The sequence below is a fragment of the Ambystoma mexicanum genome, chromosome 1q, assembly GCF_040938575.1.
Source record: "Ambystoma mexicanum isolate Mex_15411 chromosome 1q, UKY_AmexF1_1, whole genome shotgun sequence".
Lineage (NCBI taxonomy): Eukaryota > Metazoa > Chordata > Amphibia > Caudata > Ambystomatidae > Ambystoma > Ambystoma mexicanum.
In genome coordinates, this window is record NC_090922.1 from 1541245852 (window position 1) to 1541266055 (window position 20204).

General features: G+C 41.5%; 1 long non-coding RNA gene and 1 pseudogene across 1 annotated transcript in view; both read left to right on the forward strand.

The window, feature by feature from the left end:
* The window catches only part of LOC138523115 (zinc finger protein 850-like), a 197177-nt pseudogene extending 186551 nt beyond the window's left edge, over positions 1-10626 (forward strand).
* The window catches only part of LOC138551525 (uncharacterized), a 132454-nt gene that overhangs the window by 50590 nt on the left and 61660 nt on the right, over positions 1-20204 (forward strand). The window lies entirely within an intron of this gene.

Genomic DNA, 20204 nt, shown 5'->3' on the forward strand with positions numbered 1-20204 from the left:
GTGGGGGTGAGGAGCATGCAAAGTTATTGAGGGAGTGGACGGAGGGGACAGCTAGATGCTCAAGGGGCCTTGAATGCAAAACGGGCACGTACCTTCTGAGGCACAGGGTGCGCAAGCACCCCGTCGTGTACGATTACACAAGCCCAAGTTGTCAATCCAGGGTAGAGATACCAACTAACCAATACCACTAACAATTTCCTTCTCTGCATACACCTCTCAAACTCCAAACCAAACACAACCACAAACCTCCAGCACAACAAACCGCATGAACTTCACTACACTGCAACAACAAAACAAAAACACACATAGACTCGCACATCAGCACACGACGACTACCGGCCGCATACACCACAGGCTCAGCCGACGGAACCACCGGGCTGAGGCTGCCAACAGCACATCACTGCAATCTTGCCCTTTTCCAGCCTTCACCCACTAACCTACCCCTTCCTCCCTCTTTCAGAGCCGCCAGAGCGCCAGGGGACCACTCCGGTGGTGATAGTGCGCGGTACAAATGTCCTTTAACATTAACATTAACATTAAATGATATAGTAAATCAATAGTTCAAATTAATAATAGTGATAAGATAATACATAAACATAAGATTCAAGTTCAACTTGTCTTATACGTGTGTGATATTCAATTCAAGGACTAACGTTATATATAAATAATAGGGTTGTAACTAACAATTCACAATCTATAGGTGCCCCTTTAATACCATGGGGTTCTTGGTAGAATTGTGCCTAATTTATGTATTCTACATAGTTGTCCTTAAATTTGATTTTGTCAAAATCCAGAAAATACTTGGGACGATGTCCTGTAGCTAATGCCAATGCGTTTCATCTTCAGGGCCTTCAAGTTATCTGTTTCAAAACGTGATGTCCATTCTGTGGGAAAGACAGAAATGGGCTTTATTATATTAGTTTGGCATCATATCATCTATTGCATTTACATTAGTCTTAGTAGATTGTTTTTTTTAAAAGAACGATGGGTGTCAAATTGCATCCTATGTTGTTTTAACTCCTCAAGTTTCATCCGTAGGTTACAATTCTTTTATTTCACTAAGTATAGTTAATGGGTTAAGAGACAAATACTCACCACAAGGGCGAGCTTTATTTCTCCAAGGTAAGTATTGAACTGGAGGATATCCTGTCAATCGCCCACAATAAGCGTTCGAGGTTCTGTAAATATAAAATAAATTTCAGCTAATCTGTGGAAGCAGTACGCAAAATTCAAGTTAAAATGAGTTATGTGTATACTCTAGTGGAAGTCAGAGTAAAGCTATGATATTGGGTGCGTTGTACGCGGTTACTCCTATAGTTGTGTGTACTCTGGGAATTGTCAGAGTAATACCACTAACCAAGGGGTTATACTGCAACAAGATATTGCTATTGTTTCATTTACCTTTGCTATTCGAATTCTGCTCATCTCACGGGGAGTCTGTAGCAGCCGACATCGAGAATGTGTCCTTGTAACTATGGCGACCTCGCGCATGCGTGTGTTTTATTATGGCGCCCGCCATCTTGGTGTGGGCACGTTGAGACTGTATATGTAACCAAGGTAACTCCATGAAGTTCTCTATCAGTATTATCTATTGTGTAGACTGCACCATGATTAGTTTGTCTAATAGTTAGGCAACGAGAGGTCGCACCATGATTCTAAGTGATTGTCTCGCTGTGAGTGGACTAAAAATAAGGAGTAAGGATTACGCGACCTCAAGTGCAGTATGGTCGGAACGCATAGAAGTGTCCCTGTGTTCCTCCGGTGCACCCGGGTCGTGTATTACAAAATAGCATATCTCTTGCATTATTCAATTTCAATTCACTCATGGTAGTGAGATAAGAGGTACCCATAATATAGTGTATTTTTTCACAGTGATAATGTCATGTGAGACATGACAAATGGTAGCAGGAAGCATATCGCATATTAAAATCAATATCTACAAATCTGTAGTTGGTAAAAGTCACCTGTTGGTGGTTCCACTCACAATCTATTTTCTCTGAAGCATTAGGTAATGGCAATCAAGTCAAACAAAACACATTAAATCAAAGTCAGAGTTCATTCCGCTAGGGTTCAAAGCATCTAACTTATCAACCCAGAATATCTCTCGTTGTAACAATCTCTTCCGTAAATTGCCCCCTCTCGCGGCTACTTTGACTTGTTCTAAGATCACACACTTTAATTGTGCAATGGTGTGTTTGTGTTCTAGTGTGCTGCCTCAGGGGATTTGATGTTCTGGGTTCTAATATTGGACTTGTGTTCAGTCCATCTGGTTTTGACTTTACGGGTGGTAATGCCCACGTAATAAAGTCCACACTGGAATTTTAAGGCGTATACCACATTTGTGGCATCACATGTGCATGAATGTTGGAGTTCAATGCTCTTCCCTGAGTATGGGTGAGAAATCTTTGTGCCGTAATCACATTGCCACAATGCTGAAAGTTGTGGCATGGTTGGGTGCCCCGGGGTTGTTTCTTTATTCTTTGGACGTCTGTCATCTCACCTTTTATCAAACTGTTTCGTAAAGATTTGCTGTTTCTGTAAGCAAAAATTGGGTTTTGCGGAAAGAGATGTTGTAACTGTGGGTCTAGTTGAAGCATGGACCAGTTCTTCTTAATGATGCTTTTAGTTTTTCTACTTTGTAGAGAGTACGTAGTCACATTGACTAGCTGTTCTTCAATTTCTTTGGATTTTGATTCGAACAGAGTCTCTCTTTGTATCGTCTCACCTTTGGTGGCTAATTTGCTGATAGTACTTTGTTTGTACCCTCTCTCTGTGAATTTTGCTTCTAGAGTTTTTGATTGTTGTTTAAACTCCTCTGTGTCTGAGATATTCCTCCTGTACCTAAGGAATTGACTGTAAGGTACACTGTCCAATGTCCTTTCGGGGTGAAAACCTGTTGCCAGCAACAGGCTGTTTCTGTCAGTTATTTTGGTGTAAATTCTTGTGTTCAGGTGGTCCATTTCCCAATTGATCTGTACGTCCAAAAAATTGATCGTTGTTTCACTGGTTTGGGTGTTATTCATCAAAGAGAAAAATTCTTCTAATTCATCCAAAGGACCTGTCCAGATTCCATATGCGTCGTCGATGTAACGAACATACATTGACAAATGTCTAAGCCAGTGAGGGGAATTAAGGACATGTTCTGTCTCGAGATATAGCATAAACGCGTTTGCATAGCACAGGGCCATTGCTGCTCCCATGCTTGATCCTGATATTTGTAGGTAGTGTTTGTCCTTAAATTTGAAAAAATTATAGGTCAATACCAGTTTTAATAATGTGAGTATAAACAATCTGTCTCCGAAGCATGTTTCTGAATGTAACAGTAGCCATTCCACTGCTTCCAAGCCATCCTCATGTATGATGTTGGTATACAATGAGGTGACATCCATTGTGAATAATGTGTCTCAGCCCTTTATGAACCGGATATCTTTCAGTAGTGTGAGGAAGTGAGTTGTGTCCTTCACATAGGTGGGACTATTCTGCATCAAGGGTTGTAGAACTTTGTCAAGGTATTTTGCTAACGGTTCCAAGATGCTTTCTGTAGCTGCAATAATGAGTCTTCCTGGGGGTTTCACCAAATTTTTGTGTACTTTTGGCAATATATAGAAGACAGGCATAATCGGGTGATCCTTTGTAAGAAATCTGTATGTTTTTTCACTGATGACTTCTCTCTCAATTGCTTCATCCAGTGTCCCTGTGATTAGGATCCGTACTTGTTCTGTTGGGTCAAAGTTGATTTCTCTATAGGTCTCTTTGTCATTCAATTGTCTATTGACCTCATCTATGTAGTCACTCTTGTCCATGAGGGCAAGAGCTCCCCCTTTGTCTGCAGGTTTAAAAATAATCTCTTGGTTATCCAACAGTCTTTTAAGGACCAGGAGTTCAGCTTTAGAAAAGTTACTGTGTTTTCTCTGGATATAAGACAATCTTTTCAAGTCTTCCAAGACCTTCTCAAAAGTTGTGAGTGGACACGCATTTTGTATATAATGTCCCATCAGTGCAACTTGGATAATCCAACCCAAAACATACATTTCACAATTAATATTGGGCAGTCACAATATTTGGACATCCAACTTGCTGACAACACATCTCAAATTAAGCAAACTAACTTAGGACTCACCACAGGTTGACCAAGACTGCAATTTCTCCAATCCAGTACTTTCTCATGTAACGTTTTGTGTTACCCTCACTACTTTAAATGGATGATGGCAGTGGGTTAATTTTTACTACCATTGTCCTTTTTACCGCAGGCTGAACCCTCAGATGCAGTACTGCACCCATGACTGTCCATTTTGTCAAAATGGCCCCCGTCTTCTTTTTACGCCCTTTTCTGTTTGTGAGGTCTTTTCTTGGCTTTTGCTCTGTGCGTGGAGACAGAGACAGATTTGTGTGTTTTTGCCTTTGGCGGGCTTCAGCCCTGTAGCCTGCCCTTGGTTCCAATGTATCTGGAAGGGCAGGAAGTGAGGAAGGTTCCTGAAACTCCCCTGTCCTTTGTCTGAATGAAACCAGTCCTGATTGTACGACTGACACCCTGCTGTGTGATTGACAGCCTAGGTTGTGCATGAATCTGAAAACCTGCGAGGATTTTGGGACTAGAGGCAGTTGACCACTGGAATTAACATCCGTGAAGAGAAGCCTGCTGCAACTGCCCGGACCTTCAAGTACCGGTGAAGCCCTGCTGCTCTGCTGACCTCCTTTTTCGAATCGACAGAAACTCCGGAAAGGATAACTCCCTCCCTTGGGTTAGTAGGACCAACTAACCCTGAGACAAACGCCACTTTGGCACAATCCCCGACTTGCTGTGCCTCTCCGTTGTTGCGGAAGCCCAATGCCCGGGGTCGAGTTTCCATAGTTGAGTGCAACGTCTGCCGCGGAACGAATCCGGCCAAAATCTCTAGGGGCCTCGTAAGGACACTCCAGAAGCAGGAAATCCCAATCCAGATTCCCCTCTCCAGAGTCCACGACCGAGGGAGCATGGAAAGTACAACCAGAGAATTGTTCTGCATCAGTGTTGTTTGCGAAGTGCTGAAACCGCTAAGTGCTGCTGAATCGAAGAGCGCCCGTAGTTGCTGACAACTTTCCAGAGTACTGGCGCAGGAGCCCTCCAGACGTCCTCCCTCTTGTTCCCATGACTGAGGCTCAGGAAGCAGGGTCTGCATAGCCGTAGGAATCTAGCTGGACCACTTTTCTTCTAACCAAAGGTACTGTTTGGGCTTGCGGGTACTGACGTTCTTGCTTTAAGTCGTACTGTGTCACTCGAGATTTGCCCTTACTTACCCTTCTGAGTTCATTTCAACTCCCTTTGCACAGACTTACATCAGAACCGTAAACGTGGTCGAAATGACTTTGGCTGTCCAGGCTCCCTAAAGGCACTCTTCTAAATCCATTGACTTTGGCATTGCTTGCCCCTCCATAGGTTGTAGCTTGTTGAATGCGGTTACTGCTGGGAAAGGGTTAACTAGACTTCATCGCAGGATTCAGTTGTCCTCACCTTTTTAAGAAACTGTTCTAACCTTTTTATTTTCCCTAATCCTTTCTTTCTGCAACCAAGAGTCTACAAAGTTTATTGGTGTGATATGCAAATGCAAAAACTATTCTTGTAGTTGAAGTCACTTTAGGGTGTAGGAGAAGTGCATTGAGCATAGTCAAAGTATATTCACCTGCTTTATTGATTCTGTAAAGTATTTCCAAAGCTTACTTGAATCATTACTAAGAATTGCCTTTTTAAGCGATGCTTATTTAAAACTGATGTTAAATAAATAATTATTTGTAACTAAAACCTTAAGTGTAAGTGTTACTTGGCTACTTGTTTTGACGGATTTCCTCTGTGCAGCTCTACAGCTCACATGTTACCCCTCTTGGCCTGGCTGCTCAGTCACACTACCGACTTGTGTAGTACGGACCTATACCAAAAGGTAGGTTACCTAATACCATGCAGATAAGTATTGCGTAGTCTCACACACTGTGACTGCACCAATTCTTACCTAACAAGGGTACAGGGGCTCGTTGAGGTTGTGGCTTTTTTACAGTAGGAAATATCTAGCGATAGATCTAAAAATGCATTACACATGTAGCCCAATAATTAGATCACAAAACATTGTTCAGTAAAAAAAGCAGATTTTCTTATATAGCACAAATGATTTTTTCCAAACGATTTCTTTGTGCAGCTTACTAATCATTGCAAGTCATAACTTGGTTCACTTTAACATCCTCTGTATTGTAAAGCCAGGATTCTAACCCAAAATATGGCGGCTGGAATAGAAACTGGGGTAGGACTACTATCCATCCCCATAGCAACACACAGCAAACAAATCCTTTTAATTGAAACCTGTGTCCGATCGCGAGCACGAACGCATGGGCGTCTAACTTTATAGGACTTTTCAGGTAAGCCCTTGTATGTTCTGAGGCACTGGTGGATGGATAGAAGGTGAACACATTGACAGTAGAAACAGTGAACTATTGAACAATAAGCCCCAATGGGGAGATGTAAATACCAAACATTTGAATTGCCTTTTTAGCTAACTTTGAAAACCACGCGCCCATTCTACAAGCGAGTGGTTCAGTGCAAAAACTGTTAATGATGTATTTCAAATACCAAACACTTGGACGACCCTTTAGAGCATTTTGGTAAACACGCGTGCCTTCTAAAAGCAAGCGGTCAAATGTATAAACTGGTAATGTGTTAAGCACTGTTACATGACCAGCATGAGCACATTATACGTGCACATTTACACTTTTAGTACATACATGATTTCTAACTTGAGCTGGACAGGCAGGACACATTTATATGTACTTTTTGAACAAGCAGGCGACACCGACACCATAATAAAATGGTGTATTATGTTGAAAAATGATGTATTAGGAAGCTTCTATAACTGATTTAAGTTCCTTTAATCCACTAGGAGGGATTTTACCTATGACTAATCTTCATTCAAGCATTTTGAAATCGGATACGGAATATAGGTGAGGTGGTTCTCCAAAAAAGAACGGCCGTACCTGAATGTGTTGTATCTGATTCAAGCATACTTTACTTATTTATTTTTCTCGTCCCATTTCTCCCTCATTTCTTTGTGTACATTTTTTCCATATTTATTCCCTAAACATCCCTCCCACTCCCCATCCTTTGTGTCTGTGTTTGAATACTTTGTATTATATCAAACCATTTTGACCTCTATGATTCATCAATGCGATTTATGAACACATTTGAATATGCATGGTATATACAACATTTGTGCAATGTCAAAGTTTATGTAATAGTGATTGTATGATGATGCTAAATGACTACAATCAATTGCGTATCCTTTATGTTTGATGTTTTGATCCATATCTCTACTTTCAATGCACTACACTTTGTTGGTCACGCTCACCTTTATTGTGTTGCTCTATTTCTTTTTGTAAAACAAGTGACATTGAATCATTCATTGTTGGAAATAGCCCTGATTTGAGAAAGGCGCTGTGTTCGCTGAAACACATGTTATCACAAAGGGCCACTTTTTGAAATACTAATCACTACACAATAAAAATCACATGAAACCTTTACTTTTTGTGGCACTTGAGAAATATATATCAACCATATACTGCATTTGTATAAACAATTAGGAAGGGAAATGGGATGATAGTTGGGATTTGGAGGGAGGCGTCTACGAAACACTTTGCCTCATTGCCAAACATGTCATTCTATCAGTCTGATACAAGCTTGATCTTTCTGTCAATTCTGGGGGAGAATTATTTGTTTGGAGTTTATTTGGGTTTAAAGTCAATGGTTGTAGTGCTATTCTCACTATGGGAAGAGACTGGTGTTTTTTTCTTTAAATCTCAATACTGCCCTCTTATTCGTCAGTAGTGCTATTGGTTATACATTTGTGTTCAGTGCAATATACATTTGCCCACATGTAACTAGGAGGTCATCACTAATGACATAATAGACTGGTCAAACAAGGTGTCTGATTGGTGATAAAATTGCTGACCTAGTGTCTGTGGACCTAGTGTCAAACACCTGCCCTTATCATTTGTATCGGGAAATTGGGAGCTTTCATGTACATTAGTGAAGACATAAAATGATAGAACAATATATGCATTGTCCTGATGATTAAAATATCCACATGAAATGTTTTCTTCTCCCTGGCTGTATGATTGATCTTTTACATTCTTTTGGCTACTGAACGGTTCTATATAAAATTAATCACATATCACCTCTATTATATTTTATCATTCGAGATCCACTACTCTGACAGCTATTAGGGTGCCTTTCCCAATAGATGGCACTTCTCAGTCTTAATACGTACTGTGTGAGTAACTAAGTAATGCACATCACTACTACTGAGAGTCAGGCATTGGTAAGTGTGGGTTTACTCCCACTTTTACATCACTGGCACAAAAATGTCCCTTTCTTACGTAACATACATGGCCTTCTTAGAAGCCAAAATAGTGGCGAAACTCATGTCAAGGATTATTGAGGATAAGAATTTTGAAAAACAAACTAAAAGAGGATGAGGATTATTAATGACTAGACTAAAATGAAAGTAACAATTTTATTATGAATAGAAGATGTAAGAAGGACCAATTGTGGACTTAGAAATAAGCAGAATTGACGCATTTGAAAACCAGAGGATGACTGTGAACATTGAATTTGAAGTAAGCACTGCAATATTTGGAAATTGAAACCATTTAAGAAGCAGTGGAAGTGATAACTGAACAGCTGAAATCTACTGTTATTAAACAAAAGACAAAATTTACACTAGAATACCCACACTTATCAATGCCTAAATCACTATTTAGAAATAAGAGCAGTTTATTTCTGGTGGATTACTAAGCAGCAAAAGGCCAAACAGGAAGCTACTAATGTTATATGTATGTACTTGAAGAAATATATAACTGCTCCTTAATATTTTGCAACTACTGAGAACCAGTCGGCCTGTTAGTGATGCCTGCAACTGTGAACATGCTGAAACTAATAATGTGTTTCTCCTTTTTCTTCGATAGGTGATTTATGTCCCAAAAACATAACAAGATTGATTGTTAAATTATCTGGACTAATGCAGTGCGACAATTCATTGCTACAATATGAAATTTCCTATCATCGTGGAAGCGGACAAGTTTGTGGTCCAAATTTGTTTTTAGATTATTCAGGAATTGAGATTGAGAAGCCTATAGATTACATGATGGGTTTCATCCATTCCGCACACGTGTAGTATCCAGCAACACTGAGCTACAATACATATCTAGCATTACAGAGCAATTATAACAACATTGCTTGGTGTGCAGGAAGACCAGACTTTTTCTTGTGCCTATTCCTGAGGGAACACAAGCGAGTGCTATTTTATATATGTTCTGAATATGAGACTAGTTTACGAGATTTTGCAAAACACCTGTAAATGGTCGAACAGTACCCATGCACTGAATATTCTTTCAGCCAGAAGAAACATCTTTCTGTCGCTATAAAAGACCTACACATGGGAAAGCTCATCTGCACTGTGAATCTGGGAAAAGGTTAAGTAGACCAAGTCAGCCTGACAAATTAAACTGGCGATAAACCTTACTAATGTACAGAATGTGTGACAAGGGGCCACCTAATGAATATACTCATTACCCACGTGAGAACATCAGTGAAAAACCGTATCAGTGCACTGAATTTGGGAATAAAGATATGCTTATTTCCCCCCAGAGGACACATTCAGGTGAGAAACCTCATGAGTGCACAGAATGTGGGAAATGGTTTGCTAAGAAGGGGCATCTTACTGAGCACCATAGAACACATACAGGTGAGAAACCACATGAGTGCACTGAATGTGGGAAATGGTTTGCTCAGAAGGGACAGCTTACTCGGCACCAGAGAACACATACAGGTGAAAACCTCATGTGTGCACTGAATGTGGGAAAGGATTTACTGAGAATAGAGAGCTTACGATCCACCAGCGAACACATACAGGTGAGAAACCTCATGAGTGCGCAGAATGTGGGAAATGGTTTGCTCGGAAGTGGCATCTTACTCAGCACCAAAGAACGCATACAGGTGAGAAACCTCATGAGTGCACTGAATGTGGGAAAGCTTTCAGTCACAAGGGAGGTCTTATTTACCATCAGTTCTCACATACAGGTGAGAAACCGCATGAGTGTACTGAATGTGGGTAGAGCTTCTTTTTGAAGAGACCTCTTACTCTCCACCAGAGAACACATACAGGCGAGAAACCGTTTCAATGCACTGAATGTGGGAAAGCTTTCAGTCACAAGGGAGGTCTTATTTACCATCAGTTCTCGCATACAGGCGAGAAACCTCATGAGTGTACTGAATGTGGGAAGAGCTTCTTTCTGAAGGGACATCTTACGCTCCACCAGAGAACACATACAGGTGAGAAACCTTTTCAATGCACTGAATGTGGTGAAAGGTTCTGTCGGCAGGAAGGTCTTATCCACCATCAGTTCTCACATACAGGTGAGAAACCACATCAGTGTACTGAATGCGGGAAGAGCTTTATTCGGAAGGGAAATCTTATTTCCCACCTGCGAATACACACAGGCGAGAAACCTCATAAATGTACTGAGTGTGGTAAGAGTTTCATTAATAAGGGACGTCTTGAAAGGTCACAAGAGAACACATACAGGCGAGAAACCTTATCAATGCACTGAATATGCGAAAGCTTTCAGTCAAAAGGGAGGTCTTATTTCCCATCAGTTCTCACATAGAGGCCAGAAACCTCATGAATGCACTGAATGTGGTAAGAATTTCATTCTGAACAGGGATCTTATTCGTCACCAGAGAACACATACAGGTGGGAATCCTCATCAGTGAGATCAATAACCTAAATGGGCACCAGACAAAACATGCATGGAACGGTTTATTTCATGGTAGTGAATGTGGGTAATATTTCACTACGCAGAATGTTCTTATCTGCCATGAGAGAGGACATGCATGCAAGGGTCCATTTAAGGGTAGTGAATGTGGGAAATACTACACAGGATGTTCTCATCTTCCATGAGAGAGGACATGCATGCAAGGGTCCATTTCAGTGTAGTGAATGAGAGAAATACTAGGCAGGATGTTCTCATCTTCAATGAGAGGACATGCCTGCAAGGGTCATTTTCAGGGTAGTGAATGTGAGAAATACTACGCAGGATGTTCTCATCTTTCATGAAAGAGGACATGCCTGCTAGGGTCTGTTTCAGGGTAGTGGATGTGGGAAATACTTACTATGCAGGATGATCTTATCTGCCATGAGAGAGGACATGTCTGCGAGGGTCCATTTCAGGGTAGTGAATGTGGGGACTACGGTAGTATGCAGGATGATCTTATCTGCCATGTGAGAGGACATGCCTGCAATGTCCATTTCAGGGTAGTGAATGTGGGAAGTACTTCACTTTGCAGGATATTCTTCTCTGCCATGAGAGAGGACATGCATGCAAGGGTCTAGTTCAGGGTAGTGAATGTGGGAAATACTACGCAGTATGTTCTCACATTCCATGAGAGAGGACATGCCTGCGAGGCTCCATTTCAGGGTAGTGAATGTGGGAAATACTACACAGGATGTTCTCAACTTCCATGAGAGAGGACATGCATACAAGGGTCCATTTCAGGATAGTGAATGTGACAAATACTAGGCAGGATGTTCTCATCTTCCATGAGAGGACATGCATACAAGGGTCCATTTCAGGATGGTGAATGTGAGAAATACTAGGCAGGATGTTCTCATCTTCCATGAGAGGACATGCATGTGAGGGTCCATTTCAGGGTAGTGAATGTGGGAATTACTTCACTATGCAAGATGTTCTTATCTGCCATTAGAGAGCGCATACCTGCGAGGGTCCATTTCAGGGTAGGGAATGTGGGAAATACTTGCTACGCAGGATGTTCTTATCTGCCATGAGAGAGGACATGCATGTGGAGACATCTCTGTTACAATTGAAGCTTCAGAGTGGAGGGAACACTTCAGTGATGCTGAGGGTAGCATGTCTGTTGATTAATACTGTGGATACCTTGTCACCACAGCTGTTCAGTTTTCTTTGGCACATAAATAGTGGCTGGTTATGATTAGTTGAATCATTTATTTCAAATGCATCCCCTCTGGAATATTCTGAAGGGAGACTGTACCCTCTGTGTTGAGATACCCATTCAATGGAACACTTTGCCTGAGACCCTAAGGAAACTATAGACCCTCAATGGATATCCTGGGGAACTGTTCTGCAAATTCTTTACCAAGAGGCTGCTTAGCACTAAATAATCATTGTATACTCGGTGCTACAGAACATATACACATGAGAAACCGCATCAGTGAATGTGGCAATCTTTTAGTATTCTCTTGGAATTATCGGGTGCCCTTGATACCATTGCCCATTAGATCCTACTTAGTCTAAGGGACTCCACCTACTCCTTTATTACAATAATTCCAGGCTAATGGACCATAAGCATCCATGACACCTCATTTGATATCACAGTCTCTGCTTAAAATATGTGGCATTACCAGGGTTCTGCCTGTTGTGGCTGGGGGGTTTTAACCCCTGCTCTTAACATTTTAAGCTTTGTCCCATGGCCAGACTAATCTACTCCTCCAGCTTCAGATTCTACTGGCACAACACTATTATCCTCTGAGGCTTAGTTTGGAGATCAGCAAAACCTTCATTAATGTTCAGAGCTGTCTGTCAACCATGAGCAGGTGAATATATTCTCACTGGCTAAAGCTCAACCCTGGCAACACTGGGATATTAGTTGTTTGGGTTGCACTTGGACTTCTTCCCAGAACCCCTTCTGTGTTAGGTGCTCTAGCCAGCTACCTGGGTGTTAATATTGACTGTTGGCACTCACTTGTCCTCAGACACAGTAAATGGCAGTATATTGTAAGTTCTAAATCTCTTGTTTCAGAAGTAGCCAGGTGGAATAGCCTTTTTGATTTTTCACTCCATATATCTGGAATGCCCTTGGTCTAAGATTGCACGCCACCCAGATCATGTGACCATCAGATGCTTGCTGAAGGCCTCATCCCCCATTTTTGATAGCAGTTGCTTCATTTTTTCTTTATTGTCTGTTTTAATGGCTGCTTGCTATCCAAACCCATAAACCTCTGGGTGAACAAGTGCCATAGAAAATTATTTTGTATTTTATATAAAAGAAGGCAGCTGATAATACCTGCTTTTCTATAAACTTGCAAACAATGGGCACACAAGTGCCAGCCGTCCTGCTTTCACCCACTCAGCTCTATGGATATGTTCAGCCCAGTGATGCCAGCCATGCAGTACCTCAAGAACGTGTTATACAGGCAGAAGTGCCTGACCTGTAGAGAAACTGTAAAGTAACATGCAATGCACGCCCAGGTGCCAGCCGTCCTGCTTTCACCCACTCGACTCCATGGATGTGTTCAGCCCAGTGATACCAGCCATGCAGTACCTCTGGAAGGTGTTATACAGGTATAACATTCTGACCCGTAGAGAAACTGTAAAGTAAAAATTCATATTTAACTTTACACTAATTTCAATTTTCAAAGAAGTGTGAACTACTAATAGAACTGGTTTAGCTGCAGTATGTTTCTATTTAAGTTTTAAAATGGGAATGACTTACATTTATACACGCTCACAAAGTAGTTTTAATTTCAACTTCAAAACATATGGAGTAACATTTTCCAAATTCAAATTATGTGGAGCCCTCTTTAATTCAATTGGATAAATATGTATTCTCACGTGGCTGATTGAACTAAGCTTGGCACAATACACGTGGAAAGGCAATGTTCATCAAGGGAGAAAGCTGGAATCTCCAACATTACTGCGGAAGTCAGAATGTGCACGACATCCATGCCCCACCTTGATGCCCTTCTAGTGGAACACTGCCGGGAATCTCCAACATTACTCCGGAAGTCAGAACGTGCAAGACATGCATGCCCGCCTGGAATGCCCTTCTAGTGGAACACTGCCTGGAATCTCCAACATTACTCCGGAAGTCAGAATGTGCAAGACATGCATGCCCACCTGGAATGCTCTTCTAGCCGAACACTGCAGTTTTTCTCCTTTTGCAGCAAATTGCAGGGTCCTCACTAGTGTCCAAAACTATTGCCTGTCTTTATTGCAGCGCTTACGATATTGTACCTCCATGTGCTGACCCGAGGCAAGAGGACTATTTCATAAAGGAAGATGTATGTCCACTTTCAAAGCACTTCTTTTTAAGAAATTGGCTTGGTGTGAAGGGTGCATGGAGAGGATGTGAAGTTTTGCATTAAATGACATGGAAATCATTTTTAAAAGTGACCTTTGTGTATAGAGTAGTAAGGGCAAATGAAATAGAAATCTTCACTGAGCTGTGAGGCAATACAACATGTGTACATTTGAAAATGAAGTGGCACATTTCTGCCTTAAATGAAAGGGTTTTAGACATAATGGGCCTCATTACGGGTTGCCGCCGGACTAACAATGGTTCTGGCTTCTGATATCCCAGTACCACCGGGCCATTACAAGTCCTGGTGGGCCGGGGGTCAGGTGGCGAAATATGACTCTTTCCACTAAAGATAAGTTCGCCTTAGCAGCCTCCACCTACAAATCCGCCATCTTAAATGCTAAAAAAGAGATCTATAACATGAGAATACAAAACGCCAAATCTGGCACCAAAGAACTATTCTCTATACTAAGGGAACTCGAATCACCCCTGCCCCCTTCAGAGGACTGCATTAAAGACAAGGCCTGGTGCAATAATATCCAGCTGCCCCTCGCTAATAAAATTGCCCTCCTACAAACTAAGATGGAAGCAAAAAAAGCCAACCTTGCCTCCAAACAGAATCCCATCAGCATGATAAGCCACACCACCCCTAATTGCCCTTCCTTCCACTTCTCACCAGTCACAGAAGAGGAAGTAATCAAGATAATCGCCAGTCTCAAACCATCCAACAGCAAAGGTGACATTTGTCCCGCCTCCGTCATCAAAGACGCGGCTAATGAGTTAGCCCCTCTCATCACCTACTTGATCAATGCTTCCTTCAAAAACTCAGTGGTCCCCAATAACCTTAAAGAAGCGTGGGTCCTACCCCTGCTCAAAAAACTCAACCTAGACCCCAACGTCCCCACAAATTACAGGCCCATCACCACAGTCCCATTTCTCCTCAAAATCTTAGACAGGGTTGCCTACCTCCAACTACAACAACATTTGGAAGACAACAACCTCCTAGGCCTGCGACAATCCGGCTTTAGACCAAGGCACGGGACTGAAACTGCCCTCTTGGATCTAAAAATCCAAATGGATGATGCCAAAGACAAGGGCAAACTGGCCATCTTGCTCTTGTTGGATCTATCTGCTGCCTTCGATCTGGTTGACTCAACACCTCTCCTCGGCTGCTGCATTCTCTCAGAATGCCACTAAGTGGATCCGGTCATTTTTGTCTGACAGGTCGACTAGGGTCTTCGCCCCCACCCCGGCTGCGGACCCTATACCAATCACATATGGAGTGCCCCAAGGCTCCTGCATTTCCCCCAGACTTTACAATATCTTCACAAAGCTCCTATTTGACCGTCTTGACGATCTGGGTGTCAGCTACACTAATTATGCAGATGACACCCAGGTCCTCATCACTCTCACTGGCAGCTATGAAGAGGATGTCGCAAAGCTTAATGAATTCTACTTAGAAATCCAAGCCTGGATGGCCACACACAGTCTTTGCCTCAACAACGATAAAACAGAACTGTTTATCGTAGGCTCCCAGGCTCGCCTCAACAAACTAGACCAAAGGTACCAATCCTTTACCATTGACGGCAACATCATAAAAGTCTCCAAAGAGGTCAAAACACTAGGTGTGTACCTCGACTTCACCCTGTCACTAAAAAAAACAAATAAACTCTACCATCTCAGCCACCACCTACACCAATAAATTGATCAATGCCTGTAGGCCTTTTCTCTCCACCTTCCACCTCTAGTTGCCTCACCTTATCAAGAGCGTTGATATTGTCTAAATTAGACTATTGCAACACACTCTACCTAGGCACTACCACAAAAAACTTGAACAGGCTCCAGTTCCTGTAAAATAATGCACTAAGATGTGCCCTTAAACTCCCGCGCAAGGCTCACATATCCACGGCCAGCAAAGAAGTCCACTGGCTCCCGATCCGCGACAGAATCAAGCTAAGAACCCTGGTCATCACCCATAAGTGCCTGTTACGCACCGCCCCTCGCTACCTCTCAGACAAATTCCCTAGACATTGCTCCACTAGACCCACCAGAACCCCTTACCAGCACCAACTAAAGATCCCCAACTATAACCTAAAAACAGCAGGAGGTTCAAGCTTCCCAGTGCTCGCAGCACAATGCTGGAATACCCTCCCTCTTGCAATTAGATCGGAAGCCGCATTCTGGCCATTCAGAGCCATGGTGAAATCATGGTTACTAGCCTAAACATCCAATCTCTCAATGACACGTTCGGCCAGCCGCCGTTCTCCACTATGTAGTAATGTTCACCCTGGCTTTATCCGATTCAGGACCACCCTGTAACCCAGTCCTCACTCTCCACTGTAACTATCTTATACCCTGTTCTCTGTATACTTTATTCTTGTATGTAACTACTCAGAGCCTGGACTAATGTATGCTCTGACTGGTGTATTAAGGTGTTTGTGTAACGATATGTAACTCTGCTGTGCACATGATTATGCGCCCAGCTACCTGAGGGTTCGGACGCGCTTTATAAATAAACAAACTTAACTAAACTATGTTAATCCCCATTGGAAGCACCTGCACCGTTAGTAACGGTGCCGGTGCTTCGTGACAACTGTGCCTACCGAAGCCAATGCGCCCGGCAGGTCAGAACTGCTGCACGCAGCGCCAGGCGCAGTTGTAGTCTGCCGGTCCGGAAAGTGTGCTGGTACGTTGCTACCGGGACCCTTATTTCCTTACCGGCAGACATGTAATGAGGCCCAACGATGATATAGCTGCTCTCTCTAAATTCCAAGAAGGAATAGTGAACAAAAATGTTTACCAAATGAAATTGATCCTGGATAAACTGACATGTCGAAATTAAACTCTACCGACCTAAGTTCATAAACTGAATGAGAAGCTGGTTATAAGAATATTGAGCTGTAGACAAAATGTCATTATGCATTAAAATTCAAAATAAATATCTAGTACCTCCATTTGTATGTTAAATTGATTCCTTTTTTCTGGCTTCACTTTTGTGTAAACAGGTTCCTGGAGCAGAGGCCATCTGTTAAGCATCCTCGATCGCACCAACAGCTTCAATATTCACAAATACAACTTACCCAAAAGTCCGGTTCTCCCCATTCCTCATAAATTCCTTTAATAAAGGGCACTAGGACAGTAATCCATTTTTGGTAATTACCCATTACCAACCATTTCCAAAATTCATTTGACATCACAAATGCATTCACCATCACCAGGACATATCCTAATACAAAACCTCAGAAAAATGTATAAAGCAAATTCCTTGCATAGTTACACACTGTTATTGCATGTTTCCAAGATGCCTTGTATATTACAGAAGCGACACAATTCTCTTAACAAACCTTTTCTCGGGCTCCAAAATGACATTGTATGCAATTGATTGATTCTGATTCTCATAAATACAAACCGATACTTCTGATTCGGGAAACGTTTTAAATATTCCAGCAAAGTGTTTTATTTCCTTACTGTACCTAATGTATTCAAGGAAGTATGTTTCATTTTCTTGCAATGTTGAACCAGGTCAGACTAACGTACATTTTGCTTAAATCTGGGATTTTCATTCAGTTCTAAAACTATTTAGCACCCCAGAGGCTTCTCTTTGGAGAATATCTTTCAGGGAGACATAAAGGGACCCCTTTGGTGGGTCTAGTATTTATTCTGCAGTGTCACTTGCCTAGTACATACAAGTGATAATGACTGCAGCCCCTATTCCAAGAGAATGACCCCCATTGGGGTACACTTGGTGAGGCCCAGTAAACCCTTCCAAAATATTGAGATCCTTATCATTTAGTGTATCTACGCTCGCTATCCCATAGAGTAAGGAGGGTACCCCTTTTTGTTTGCGTGTCTGGAAAACAAGGAAAAAGCCATGTGTTGAAGAATGGCTAGTAGATGTGCAGCTCCTTTCGTGTTTTGAGAAGATCAAATTTGGCAAATTGCATAGAGATGAAACTTATAATGAACAATGGAGTCTTTTTAATGAATTTTATGTTTAATATTTGGCTGGAGTTTAGTTGTTTATGTTTTATTTCCTTAAGAGTGTGTGAAGGGGGGAGGGCTGAGAGGGGGGGTAGTGCTGTGTTATGTTGTGTGTCTTGTGTTGGTATGTGTGTTATTGGTATCTTTGACAATATTGTATCAAAGTTTTGTTTAACATTTTAAAAATCCTGTGGATATTCTCCTTATTGTTTATGCAATCTGTTTTTGATTTTATTATAAGTTTCATGCTGATTGCCTATCCATTATTTTGTTGCATTGAAATGTTTGTTATCCTGAAATATAACTTTGTTGTTATTTAATTGTTCCTTAAAAGTTAAATAAAGAAAAAAAAAGAATAAATATTCCAGCAAAGTATTGTATTTCCTTACTGTACCTACGTATTCAAGGAAGTATATGTTTAATGTTCATGCACTGTTTAACCAAATCGGACTAACATACACTTTGCTTAACTCTGGGATTTTCATTAATTTCTAAAACTGTTTAGCACCCCAGAGGCTTCTCTTTGGAGAATATCTTTCAGGGAGACATAAAGGGACCCTTTTGGTGGGTCTAGTATTTTATTCTGCAGTGTCACTTGCCTAGTACATACGAGTGATAATGACTGCAGCCCCAATTCCAAGTGAATGACCCCCATTGGGGTACACTTGGTGAGGCCCAGTAAACCCTTCCAAAAGAGACCTTCCAAAATATTGAGATCCTTATTATTTGGTGTATCTACTCTCTCTGTCCCATAGAGTAAGGAGGGTAACACTTTTTGTTTGCCTATAAAATTATACCAATGGAATCAGGGTGAATTTGCAAAACTTATACTTGACTTTTTTCACTTCAGCCAATAATGGGATAAGCTTTGTAAGAAGAAATTTTGCAAACTCACTTTTATTGCCCTACGTATGTCATATAGTGTCAAGTCGCAAATGTAATATTGTCAATATGCCAATTATACCCCACACTTATCTTCCCCTTTTTAAGAGACAAGATGGCTGTTTTGCCCATATTTCTGTAGTATCCAAAAGGATTGTTATTTGTGAAAACGGGGAAGCTGAAATGTGTGTGCCCAATTTTAAGGGGAATACTCTAATTTCCTCCACCCCTTCAACCAAATATAAATTAAATGGACAGGGGGCTAAAACACAGCCCTGCCTTAACCCACATTTAGTGTTGATTTTTTTTGTTATCAATTCCCTTCCATGTGCAATCATTTCTGCATTCCTGTGTCAGAATGAAGAAGAATTGTCGTTTTCAAGAGACCCTCTGGGATTCCCCACCTAAATAATTTATTCCACAGCAAACATCTATTGGTGTTATCCGAAGTAGCATGAATATCTACGAAAAGATGCATGAAGAGGAATCCCCTGCTGATAGACTGTTTTCGTAATAATTTCAGTAAAAATCAATTCAAATCTGTGCCCTTTCCTTTTTTTGAACCCTATTGGGTGCAGCGAGACTCAGCCTGAACTGAAAACCCATGACTTCATATGCTTTCAAACCAATCGAGCAAAAATCTTGCTTGTGGAATCTAATAATGACATGGGTCTGTAATTCTTGGGTGAGTCTCTGTCTTATTTGTTCTTATAAATAAGAACCATATAGCTCCGATACCCTGAGTCAGTGAGTCTATTTTATATACCTTAATCTGTTTTCAGTAGTATAGACCAGAGGGAGGGGTTTCCCTTCGACATAAAATCGGGCAACCCATCCGGACCACTAGCTCTAGAATGCTTGCATAACCTCATACTCCTTTGAACCTCTTCAATAGAGACACAACTGTCCCAATTTGAAAGGTCCCCTAGTTTAAAAGTAGGTTTAGGACCTCGCATAAATCCTAATTTCATCTTTGAAAAATTCGATCCTAACCAGTTTTCAAAATCCATTTCAATCATGCACAGTCATCCTTTCTAGATTGGAACAACTCTAACGACTCTACCCCCCTCACAAATACATGCGAGGTGCAGGTAGAATCTATATGAGATCTATGAATTCCCACTCTCCAAGTTGGGCAAGTGGAATGCCCCCCTTTACCTGGCCATTTAAGATAGGAATGCCCCAGTATTGCATCTGTCTGCCCCATCTA